The sequence below is a fragment of the Manacus vitellinus genome, unplaced genomic scaffold (genome assembly GCF_001715985.3).
Source record: "Manacus vitellinus isolate BGI_N305 unplaced genomic scaffold, ASM171598v3 scaffold_7_pilon, whole genome shotgun sequence".
Classification (NCBI taxonomy): Eukaryota; Metazoa; Chordata; class Aves; order Passeriformes; family Pipridae; genus Manacus; species Manacus vitellinus.
Window position 1 is genome coordinate 14595622 of NW_021940813.1, and position 8721 is coordinate 14604342.

Below are 8721 nucleotides of genomic sequence, written 5' to 3' on the forward strand. Positions count from 1 at the left end.
CATAGGATGTCAAACTCTGCTGATAAAACTTGCAAAGAACTTTTTAATTAAGAGAATGGATGAACAATTCATAATTAATTATTTGGGAATTAATGCCACCTCAATTTATCATCAAACATTTGCAAAGGCAATACCTGCACTTGTATGCCTTTTACAGTCTTTATGGTCACTACTGAATGCTGGCCCAATCCACTACAATATGACAGATATAGTCAGGTCATTAGTCCTTCATTGACTTATCTGCAAAAATTGTATGAAGGATGATGTTAGTAATCATTTAAATGCTCAGCTTCTTTGGGGATAAAAGAACTAGGAATTTCAAACTTTGTGCCTATTAATCACTTCTGTATAACTGTCTGTAAGTTGTTATGCAATGATTTGTGGAATCTCTTTATGTACAATTTGAAAATAGTTCAAATTATGAATTCCCTGTGTTTAATTTATGAAGACCAAAATTTCACTTCATATACAGAGTTTGCCTTCCCTCACCATTGGTTGCTTTATTTCCTCATTTTTTTTTTTATACTGGAATTCTCAAGGAGAGTCATTCACAGCTAATAGCTGAGCAGGGATGCCATCTCTCTGCCAGCATGTGTCACAAAACCTGTTATGGAGACATTCAGCAACCATTCACCGCAAACTTTCTCATTCATATAACCACACCTGCAGCATCTTTGGAGCATTAACAAGATCCTTCCTCTACCATGGTCACCTAGTGTATGTACCATCACATACATCTGCACCATTATTTCAGGAGTATTTTGGGCACTCCAAGCCCAAGGACAGTTCCAGAGGATGGAGAAAACTGGAGTAAGCATATACGTGGAGACATTCTGATTCTGATTTCTTGTGAAAGGTAACAAAGAATTACCATTTCCTAGAAGAGTTGCGACTTGCATCTCCACACAGTCAGAGTTCTGAGAAAGAGTGAGCAACAGTGTGTGAGAGACAGCAAGGGGTCATTTTTGCTCCTGGCTAGTTCAGGCATCTAGACATTAAAAACCTGTTTCTGAAAAAGATGAAGTTTATCAAAGAGATGGAGGAAACAATACCAGAATTACTCAAGTAGTAGAAAGCTTAAAAGTACACAGGATCGACAGAAGCCAGCCCAGCAGTGTGACATGTACCCAACTTCTTTAAAAAGCTTCGTTCAAAGTTTACATTTTTTCATCCATCAGGATTCTCAGAATTCAGTTGGGACTTCAGGCCAGAATGTCTCAGCCAAATGCAACCCAGACAATGAGACCCAGAAATAGCAATTAATGAATTCTCAAAAAAAACCCCATTTGCTTTCAATGTTAAACAACCAGTTTCAGCACAAAGACATGTAACTTAGATTCACCAAAATAATTTGAGAGTTTTCAACACTGTTCTATATCAATGTTAGCCATACCTGAGGTTCTCACACAACTTTTATTCAGATTGAGAATAGAAAGACTAAGTGAAGCCTTCAGGATTTGTGGGAATCTGCGTCTCACAACTCAACAGTATCTACATGTTGCATGCAGGCCACTCCTTTGGGCTTGCATGCAGCCAGAGTCTCCTCTTTTTTCCAATGTGGGAATTTTTGGTGAAGGAAGTCTGAAGGATATACACATTTGTCTGCAGTTTCTGGTCTGTTGTATGTGAGGAGGTTCCTGAGGTTGTGTTGTCTATGCATAATTGAACTCAACAGCACTGGCTCTAGAACTAGATAGGGCTGCTGGAGATGTGGTGTAGAACAAATCTCATATCTCCAAGCTGCCCTGTTGTTCCTATACAATTGTTCCAAGCAAATCAGTGGCATCCCCATAAACAGTAGATCCAACCTTTCTCAATAGTAGAGGTCTTTCTGTGTTTTCACGACACAATGTATAAACACATACTTCTGACATTTCCAAGACTCAGATTTCAGCTCTCCTGCCCAGAAGCAGAAATCAGCTTCCCATAGATCACCAATAGTCAGAGTGAGAGCTGAGAATATAGTGAAGGCAAGATCAACACAACTCACCCCCCTCAGACCACACACAAGCTTTCTTGAGGGAAGTTGTTTCCCTTCTTATGGCCTCATTCCTAGGGAGACCCCCACTGTGGTGGGTCCTCAGGTACTTCTGCACAAGAACAAACTATTCTGAAAGAGCAACAGCAAATGTTTCAATGCAAACAACAACCTAGGAGAGCATTCTAACTGAAATAACATAATGAAGGTAATTATACAGAGGAGCTGGGTCCAACTCATGATTACAAAAATGAAATAAAACAAACTAAAGATGCTCAAAATACCTAATAATCTACCTATTTTTTTTTATTAGTCATTCCTACTGCAATAAACATGCTATTTGTTCTCCTAAATTGGTTTCTTCCTCTAAGCTGGCCAAAATATTTGTGTCTAGAGTACTGCAGTATCTCTGCCTAAGCCAGCAGAATGGCTTGCCAAATAATATCTGTGGACACATACAAAAGCTGGAATGAAAAACAAAATGTTGATGCTGGCCTATAAACAGGAGTCAGGCTTTCAAGGTCAGCTAGAGGTAAGTAGTTTGTTTGTTCTCATGGGGGTAAGTATTAAGCCTGTGAGGCTTAGAAGGGAATTAAGCCCAGATGTTTCATTTTCTAAGGAAGTGATGTACTCAGCAAGCTATTCTATAATCAGCAGGGGCACATTCATCATGACTTTTCATTGCCACCTAAAAGAGAGAGATGGTGTCCTTTTTCTTAGGGAACAGCTGCAGATAAAGTTGTCTCCATGCTGCAGTTTCTTCACCTTGTTCTCACCTACCGCTAAATACACAGCAGAAGTACCTAAGCTTGTATCTATGTTTGGTCTAAGGTCAATGGGGCCAGCCAGAGAGCTTAGCTGAGATGCTACATAGGACTTTGTCTCCTGGAGATGCAGATCTTCAATGACTATACAGGATGGACAGGTACTTCAGCTGGAAACTTGATAGGAAAGCTGATAGAATAAACGGAGATACTGGTATAAAGGTTTTTCAGGTAACTCTCTGGGGCAACCAATTGCCTCTCTGAGTTGAACAGAAAACCACAGACATGGCTTTCAGCTTTGGATCCCATCTTGTGGATTAAGGACTTAAAAGTCATAAACCTATGTCTTTCACTACATCTGTCTTTTTTTTTCCCTCTCCCCCCTGTTAGTTAATACCTCTGTCACATTTAGGTGTCACAGATCTAATGTTGATCCCTAAGGAACTACCCTGGAAAACCTCAGAAACCCTGATACTAAAGAGCCACATGTAGCTCCTCAGCTGCAGGAGACTTACAAGAAGTTCAGATGTCACTCTCACATTTAAGCTGTACCTCTCAGGGCCGTGCTGGCCCCAAAGCTAGTGGGGCATTTCAATCCCTGGCTGATAGAAGAAGCTGCTGAGACTGACTTTGCTGGTTTGCAATCTGAGTGCACCTAACTTAAGAGCCATTGCCATCTCCTGCCCTTGTGTCCGGAATATTCTGTAGTGGCATAACAGGTATCTTGTCATTCTCAGTCCTGTGGAGACTGAGCAATGCATTTGCAGCATTAGGCAGCTTCCCCTTACTTGGAATAGGTTAACATGAGTACACACCTAATTATGTTCTTCACTACTTCTCAGTGCACTTCCAGTCTCAGTTCAAAGCATCTGTGACTAAAGCCTTCCATAGTAATAGAGGCTATAGATAACACGGAGCAAGCCTTTTGCCTCGTGAAAGAGCTCCTGTAGCAGGGAAATCGGTCAGCAAGGCTGTTGTCAGTCTCAGGATCTAGGTGTAGCTATGTGTAGAATTACTACCACCCATTGTACTGAGCACAGCCATCTACAATTATGGAAATTCCAAAGATCATGGAAACACCATCACTGAGGCAATCTGCAATAACAACTCAAAGTGGCTCACAAACAAGCAGCCAGCATTAATAGCTGTGGACACAACAGGTAGGTACAAGAAATAATAGAAGAAAGACAGAAGTAGAGGAAAGATGGAGGGCAATGCTAGCAAACCAAACACCTACAAGGCCTGACAAGGTATGTTGCTGAGGGATTTTAACTGATCTCAAAGTGTTATTTAGCTCTTCTGTGACTAACCTCTGGTCAATCAAAACCTGACTTTTAAGTTTATGCAGAAGTTAACACATACACAATGATGAACAAACCTGATTCCAAACCACAGGATTTCCACAAAGTCTTTCCACGCACAGATGCCTATATTTTCTTGGAATCTGCATACCCGTACCTCTCAGGCAGTTCATGATATTTCAAAGACCAATAGAAGAAATAAATAGTGAACAAAGAAAACCAATAAAAAACTATAAATTCTTTTAGGATGCCAGTTGTGTCCCTAATATACCTTGTTTTTCAAAGTAGAGGGGGAAAAAAAAAACCAACAAGAAACCCCTGACCAATGCTTTATTAAAATGATGAATGTTATTTAGTCATTACTGATCCTAAATAATTTGCAGATTCTTACAGCACTAACTTAATTGAGTGGATTAAATATTAGTTTGGGGCATTAACTTGGATATCATGAGTTTTGTGGACTAAATTCTAATAATTAGGGGGGCTGGTATTTCAGTACGTCTATGTGTGCATTCCATATGCATTTGGGAATCTTTTGAGAGTTAGTAATGTTACAAAAACTGAAGGAGAAAGGGAATAATGAAGGCAGGCAGAGGGCCAGTTTAAGCCACATACAGTTTGATTCAACACACTGTCTTGGGGCCACATTCAGATATGAGGAGCTCATCTCAACCACATGCTTACTTTGTAGGCAGTAGCATTTAGGCCAGGAGAATTGCTGATGGGGTGGAAGCTACTCACCCTAGACAGAACAGGATTTAGGAAGAGATCTGGTCGCATCCCTCACTGCTGTTGTTACTTCCATTTGACTACACAACCCTTACCTGATCCGATCAAGGCACAGAGTCTCTCCTTGGGCAAAGGAATCATATAGCCACATATTCTGATGTCTTTACAGTCTTCAATCTTACCATAATCTCCTCACATATTACCCACTGACTGCCTGCATTTAAAGCGCATCTGATGTTACTAATGAGTTTTCTCAATTAAAAATAATTGATGACAAATGTGAAACAACTCAATTTTTTTCTATATAAGAGAAACATCTGTATTTTCTAATTAAAAACTCTAAATGTTGTTGCTGTACAATAATGTCAAAATTAACAAAGATACATAAAATAAATCCAATTACTAAAGAACAACAGAATGAAATTCAAAGACAAGATGAAAATGTATCATTATAATGTTTTATTGTGTGTATATACTACACACAATTACCACATAACATTCTAATCTAAATCATCATAAACTTCTATGCCACATGTTTCAGTGTTAAGTGTCCAGGAATGGAAATTTAAGAATTAGCTGAGTGTTCAGTTTTCTTTTGCTTTTCGGACTCTGGAAATCTGCATGGTTCAAGATCCTTTTGTTTGCTTTCAAGAGAAAGGGAGAATTTGTGCCATCTGAAAGGTGAGAGGAGACAGTATATTTTAGCAAGCCAGAGATACACGAGTCAGAGCTATTTGGCAGCTCTTTTACTCCTTCAGAGCAACCTGTTTAGACTCCCCCTGCACTGCTGTTTTAGGCGGAAGGTTCTGCATTACCACTTACAATGCTGCCATCTATTGACGTCCGTGGGCTTTTATCTCTTATAATCTATTTTCCCTCAGCAACTTCTTGCACTTCTATTGTTTTTCGCGATGGGATTTATCTGGCTAAACATACACAACTGCAATAAAAGCACCTTGTGAGAATTGCCTCAGGCTTCCTCGAAAATCAGTGGAAGAAAAAAGCACTTCTGGGGTGTGATTCATTTCTACCCAAAGTAGACAACCAACATCTATCAGATGAACAGCACCCAAAAAGCACTACTGCGCTTTGCTTGTGGCTATAATGGTATCTGAAGAGTGACTAGCTCAGGTGTAGAGATCACTGTCAGACTGTAAGTAAGCACATAAAGACAGCAAAAGAATTGCTACCCCCTTACCCGGTGATGAAAGTTTTCAGAGATGCTGCTGATTTTTAATTCATTAACTTGTATTCATGTTCAATGTGGCCACAGGTGCTACAGAAGAGACATGCTATCTATCTACATCTAACTTTAAATAAGAGTAATGTCATTTGGTGTAGAACTCCAGCTCCACTTCTTTTTTTTTTTTTGGCAGTAAAATCGTCTTTAAGATATTTCTATCTGTCCCCCAACTCTGCCTCTGGTAGCCTGTACCTCAGAAAGCTAGAGGTGATTAAGAGAAGTCTCACACGTAGTTTCACACACACAAACACATGCACACACTCCCTCCCTTCCACACCCCCTGCCCCGAAAGGGATATCAATCTTCTCCTGTAAATTTTATGAATTGTAGATTCAAATTATACAAGAGCTAGACTGAAGTAGGATCTGTTTTAATCCAAACATGCAATTTGCACCATGGTTGGAAATCTGCTACAAATAATGCATAATATGATTTTGTCTTAAAAAAGGACAAGCAGAGTCAATAACTGCAACACTTTGGCCAGTCAATAATTAGACCACAGTTCTAAAGGTGACTTTTCTTGGATTATATTTTGGATTATATTTAACTCAGTAGAGAACCATTTCAATAACATAATCTTCACAAAATAATGGTCTACATACAAATTCTCATAAGTTTAATGTTTAGCAAAAGTACATTTGTGTGTAGGAGATGCATACTTTTTGAACAGCAGTACAAGAAAAATAGGTTACTGCCTACTTTCCAACTTCCTATCATTGCCCCCCTGTTCTGGAAGCTTCCACCCCTTCAGATCTGAAGCCCAGAATGCTGTTTTCGGCTCATATAAGCAGTAAAGTGCATTGCAGATTTAAACTTTCTACATTTTTTTACAGAACTCCAGTCATTAAACTCATTGCTTCTTAAAGGATAAGTTAATTGAATTAATTGGCTAATTAGTGAACCAGAGTGGCTGACAAATGCATCTAGATGTCCAGACTTGACAACTTCATATGCTGCTTCTCATAAAGAAATTTCCCTACTCTAATAGCTGGTCTAGTCTAACATTTCACTCTCTTGCCAGGAAACATTTGCAAGCAAATAATGTCCTTATTTTCAGCCTATTGGAGCAACATTGAAAGCTGTAGAGAAGAACACAGTCATGGGAGAAAGTAGTTCCAAAGGGACATGCTGCGTTATGGGACACCATTGATAAAACTGATCAGTCAAACCAAAGCTCCCCTGTCATGCATCTGGCACTCAACCTGCAAAAGATGATCTCATGTTGGAATAAACAGGAGCTACACTTCCCTCACCAGCATTAGCTTTGAGAAATAAATTGCAGGGGTATTCACTTCATTCCAGACCCAGATTACATTTTTCATGTGTCATGGGTGTAGAAGAAAAGTATTTACTAATCAAAAATTAATGTGAGACCTTCTTTACTGTTGGGTTGTGTGTGGGCCTGCGTAAGGGTGTTGTCTTTAAAAGCAAATTTTTATGCCAGGTTGCTCCTTCTCCTCTGATAAGGTAGACTTTAAACTCATTAATTATCCACGTGGGTTTCCAAGGAAAACACAGCTCTTGGAGCAGCAGATATTTTGTGGAGCAAAAGATTCAGAAGTGATCAAGTGAAAGTGATCAGGTGAAACACAGAGAAAGAAATCAGTCTTCAGCAGGCAGGAAGTTCTAATCTAACTGTTCAAAAAATGTATATAATCAGAGGTTTATTTAATGTAATATTCATTTATATCTTTTAAGATAGATAACTTTTTTTTGTCGTTCCAGACAATAACTGTGCAACCACAAATATATATATAAGTAAGGCAGGTAGCAGGGAATAAGTAGGAAGCAGTGAATGAAGAGAATGTGCATTTTATAAGTAAGACTATCCTAAAATAATAGTCTTTCAAACTGAAATATTACAGAATAAGAACAGCATGATTCCATTTGCAAAATCTACATAGAGTTACTTGAAATCTTTGCTTGTGACTGATAAGGTTAATAAAACCAACACATATGCCAAGTCTTTGTGCAGTGTGCCTTGATGCCTTTCTCCCACACAAAGTACAGCAGTTCAGCAATAATTCATGCCTTCATTTTAATATATATGTAACATAAGAATCACTTCATTGAGTCTAACCACAGGCCATGCTCATGTGTTACAGCCCATCCATGAGTTGTCTAGACAAGAGCACAAATGATGGGGTGGCATGGTCTGGTGAGAGTATTGTGCTATTCAGTACAGTAGAGCTGAGGGGTTTATTGACCATGAAGAAACACACAATAACATTATGGTACCTATGAGAGAACTGAGTTTGTTCAGCCTGGAAAAGAGCAGGCTTAGGGGTGACCTAATTGCAGCTTCCAGTATCTAAAGGGAACTTATAGGAAAGATGGGGCAAGATTATTTACAAGAGCATGTAGTGACACAACAAAGGAGAATCGTTTCAAACTGACAGGGTAGGTTTAGACTAGATAATAGAGAAAAATTCTTTACTGTGAGTGCGGTGAGGCACTGGAACAGGTTGCTCAGAGAAGTTGTGGATGCCCCATCCCTAGAAGTGTTCAAGGCCAGGTTGGATGGGGCTCTGAGCAACATAGTCTAGTGAAAGGTGTCCCTGCCCATGGCAGGGGGCTTGGAACTAGATGATCTTTAAGGTCCCTTTCAATTCAAACCAGTGTATGATTCTATGATCCTATGATTCTGTGTTAATAGCAGACAAATTTAACATAAATAATATGAAATGCTACACAGGGAAAAACACA